This window comes from Musca vetustissima, unplaced genomic scaffold, assembly GCF_032173495.1.
Source record: "Musca vetustissima isolate MV318-11 ecotype Yass unplaced genomic scaffold, APGP_CSIRO_Mvet_v1 utg16282, whole genome shotgun sequence".
In the NCBI taxonomy this organism is placed as follows: domain Eukaryota; kingdom Metazoa; phylum Arthropoda; class Insecta; order Diptera; family Muscidae; genus Musca; species Musca vetustissima.
The window spans coordinates 48,186-52,764 of record NW_026875941.1 but is presented as its reverse complement, the minus strand read 5'-3'; the positions used below and the strand labels follow the sequence as shown (position 1 = coordinate 52,764).

The window sequence follows — 4,579 nt, the reverse complement described above, 5'->3', positions numbered from 1 at the left end:
TATATGGTAACAAACATCCCCCCCCCCAAAAAATTATTAATATTCGCCCTTTTAGAGGTAGTCCCCTTATAATCCCCTTTTTTATACCCTTCACTACACTGTGGTGTCGTTGTGCATGTGTTTGTAACAGGCAAAAATAATCGAGATAGACCCATGGTTCCTTTTGCGAATATGCATAGAATCACTTTCTGAGTCTATTTATGCATGTCCGTCTGTTCATCCGTCCGTCCATGTATTTTTGTTAACAAAGTACAGGTCGCATTTATGATCCGATTTGGATGAAATTTGGCACAGGTCACTTAATTGGCCCAAGGACGAACCCTATTGGAGAAAATCGGTTCAGATTTAGATATAGCTCCCATATATATTTTCGTCCCATTTTTTATTGATGCATCAAACTCCCAATTGTGGTCCGATATAGCTCCGATGTATAGTTTCGTCCGATTTAATGTAAATAGTGCACCATACTCCCAATAGTGGTCCGACTAAAGCAACATTTTGCACAGAGTACTGAATTAGGTCACAGAGTATTGAATTAGTTATGAAAAGTTTTGTTGGAATCGGTTCAGATTTATATCTAAATATGATATATATAGTTTCGTCCGATTTTATGTAAATGGAGCAACATACTGCCAATATTTATCCGATTGAGACAAAATTTTGCACAGCGTACTAAATTAGGTCATGATTAATGAATGCGAAGTTTTGTTGAAATCGGGTCAGATTTAGATATAGCTCCCATATATAGTATCGTCCGATTTAATGTAAATAGTGCACCAAACTTCCAATATTGGTACGATTGAAGCATAATTTTGCACAACGTACTAGATTAGGTTCCGACTAATGAATGCGAAATTTTGTTGGAATCGGTTCCGATTTAGATATAGCTGTCATATATAGTTTCGTCCGATTTTATGTAAATGGAGCACCATACTGCCAATATTTATCCGATTGAGACAAAATTTTGCACAGCGTTCTAAATTAGGTCATTGATGAATGCGACGTTTTGTTGAAATCGCTTCAGATTTAGATATAGCTCCCATATATAGTTTCGTTTGATTTAAAGTAAATTGTGCACCAAACTTCCAATATTGGTCCGATTGAAGCAAAATTTTGCACAGAGTACTGAATTAGGTCCCGACTGATGTATGCGAAATTTCTATATCTACAGGATATTGTAGATATTAACATGTCTTGCATGTATCCATAGTGGTGAAGGGTATCATATAGTCGGTCCGTCCGACTTTTGAACTTTCCTTACTGGTTTTACTTGTAAATTTATATTTCTTATGTTTGAAGAATCTATCTTAAAATTTTATGAATGAAATTTTTATGGAATACCTGCAAGTTCTTTACAAGAACCTGTAAAACCTTGGTTCTTTCCAAGGCTTTCATTAAAAAGGTTGATCTCTTACTATGAACTTCAATATGTACTTACAAACATTGATCTATAATAAAAAAGGTTATGAAGAAATTATTTTCTTTACGGTTAAACCCCCCAAAATACCGACCATTGGATGAGACCTTTATATATGGAACATAGAAAAACATAATTCGTGTATTATATGAATAGTGTCCAGAAAGTGTTTACAATGTCGAGATTTTTGCATTTTATGAATGTAATTATTAAAAATTTACTTACTGGTTTCTTGTCAGGGAATGTGAAAAAAAAAAACAAATTTGGTTGTTGTAAATTTTTCCTTTTCTAATTTTATGTTTTCTTCTTCCCCGATATGTCTTGTATATTATTGTCTTCTTATTTACTTACATGTTCCTTTTCTGCGTCATTATATCAACCACATACAATATTTAACATTCGGATAGGATTGTTGTTTGTATTAACACTCGTTTGAAATATTTTATATAACATTTATATCCAAATAATTTGGAAAATACATATGCGAATTTTGTAATATTAATGCAGAGTGTCAGATATAAGAAAATAATGGAATGCAAAGTTAGTCAAAATCGAGTGAGTGGAAAGTCGGCAGTTAGCAATAGAAACAGTAGGCAAAACTAATAAACTCCAAGTAAGTGGAGAGGCGGAGAGGAATAAATTTGTTTTTGTCGAAAAGAGATAGAGAGAGAGAGAGGAAAAATTGATTTTGAATGGTGGTGATGTTTTTTTTCTTGAAGGGAATAAATTTGTTTTTGTCAAAAAAAGATAGAGAGAGAGAGAGAGGAAAAATTAGCGCAAATAGTGCTAAAGCAGAGCGAAGTGGGATTAATGAAATTTTTGAATTTTTTGGAAAAAAATAGTAGCGAGTTTTATTATTGTTAACTATGAATGAAATTATAAAAATATAGCTTAAAGGTTATTTTCTGTGTATGTCAAAACATGGACCAACACAGATGCTTTTCTGCGAAGATGTATGCCAGACTCCAGACCTCGGGAAGGCGGCTACAAGCCTCAAAACACCGTAAATTGCGCGGGACGTTTATATGGGGTTTATGTCGAAACATGGACCCATAATAATCCAAAATCCTGAAATGCCAAATTACACCTTTTAATATTGGAAAATGCATCTAAAACCATGAAATTAGCGGGATTATTACATGGGGGCAATGTGAAAACATGTGCACTTATTGATATATGTATATTCTCGGCAGGGATGTATGTTGCCACTTTAAGGGGACACCTCCCCCCTTCTCTGTTTCAAAAATTTTAATTTTGTATTTTGATTTAATTCGAACCTACACTAACTCAAGAATGTCTCTATAAATTTTCAAGTGAAAATCACAACAATTTTTGAAGAAACAGCGTTTTTGCGAAGGGCTGGCACGATAACTCAAAAACTTTAAGTACATATTTTAAATCTGTAGATGAAAAAAATAAGTATTTGCGGAGATACACACCTTTTTTGGGACTTAGAGCCTTTTCTGTTACTAAGTTTTTCTGTTTTCACGGACTTAGGTATTTTCCTTACAACATGTCTCGTATTATATTTTTTAATTAATAAATGTGCACTTTTGTCTCTAATTTTATTTAAAAGATTAAACATATTTCTGGAATCATTATTTATTAAAAAATATCAATAAAAACAAGTAAAAAGATCGTTAAGTTCGCTTGAGACGAACTTTTTATACTCTCCACCATAAGGTGCACAGTCAAATAGTAAAAATCGATCAGTACTATTATATGGTTGTTATGCCATGATAAATTGCTGCCAAAAGAAAATGAAATATCAAATTACAGCGATATGTCATTGGGAATTTATATGTCGACAATACAACTTACACCTTTATTTTTTTATGTTCAACAATATGCACACTTTATGAATGAATATTTCGAGCGGTTTCTAACCGAATGACAATGTATAGAATATAATATATGCATTCACCCTGCTCCATTCATTTCATTTCTAGATTATTTTGTTTTCACTTTTGTTGTAAATTTTTATGTAAAAAATCATATTTATATCACAATATGTCATTAAGCTTCATTTAGAAAATAATGAAGTTTCACCTTAAAAACATTTACCATTCGTATTAGAGCACGCTTAACATTTACACTGTAAAAATACAAAAATGAAAAAAAAAATACAAAATAAGGTTTGTCAGAAGTGGGATTTGAACCCACGCCTACAGAGTAGACTGCGACCTGAACGCAGCGCCTTAGACCACTCGGCCATCCTGACTTGTTGCTTGCCGTTGACAACAGCAACATTTCAACGAATGTGGTGTGTCTAAAACAAACACATACACACACATTCATTTAAAATTGTTTGTGGCAAAATTACAAATTAATTTGCTGTTAAATATATTAATTAATAACCACAACTATGCTTATTAAAGAGCACCTACTTATCTTTGCCTCTAACGCACATTTCGTTTGTAAAGAACGACGCAACAACAAATCGACACTATTTAACTGAGTGCTATGGGGTCATAAAGTTCTTTATGCGTGTGTGTGTGTGTTTGATATGTGTACTGTAATTTATGAAATGCTTCGTATCATAAAATAGAATCAGCAATGTACCAACAAAAAACAAACACAATTTATTTTCAACAGATGTTGTTTATTTTTAGTAACACCATCATATTGCATATAGTAAAGTGAAAAATTATTTCGGATATTGTTCAACACAAATATTTACAAACATGCATGTTATATTGAGTAATAACAGCGCATGTATTTATCCCGTATTGTCTAGTGGTTAGGATATCCGGCTCTCACCCGGAAGGCCCGGGTTCGATTCCCGGTACGGGAAAATTTTTTTATATGAATTATTTTTATTTTTCTACAGAATTATTAGAATTAAGAAGTAAGAAAAATTCGTGAACGATATGATTTTTAAAATAGGGGATAATATTCCATTTTAAATTTCGACGGTTTTCAACCGGCTGGCATTCTTGACATTTTATTTTTACGATTTTAAATGGGCTGGTAAATGAATACCTATGCTTGTTAAGGTTTGTAACTTTGCACATATATATTTGAAGATTTAAAAAGGAAGAAAAATAATTTACAAAAAAATTTTGTTGTTGTTTTTTGTGATTAAAGAAAAGTCCTTATTTTTGATGGCGGGCATGATAACTCCTCACTGGAACATCGGAATTCCAACGGGGTTAGAAAGAG

At 32.6% G+C, this 4,579-nt stretch overlaps 2 non-coding genes across 2 annotated transcripts; one reads left to right on the top strand and one right to left on the bottom strand.

The window, feature by feature from the left end:
- Positions 1–3,555: 3,555 nt before the first annotated feature.
- Trnal-cag (transfer RNA leucine (anticodon CAG)) lies at positions 3,556–3,638 on the bottom strand. Its single transcript has one exon. It is a non-coding gene; the product is annotated as a tRNA-Leu (tRNA).
- A 501-nt stretch (positions 3,639–4,139) lies between these two features.
- Trnae-cuc (transfer RNA glutamic acid (anticodon CUC)) lies at positions 4,140–4,211 on the top strand. The gene has a single exon. It is a non-coding gene; the product is annotated as a tRNA-Glu (tRNA).
- Positions 4,212–4,579: the final 368 nt, after the last annotated feature.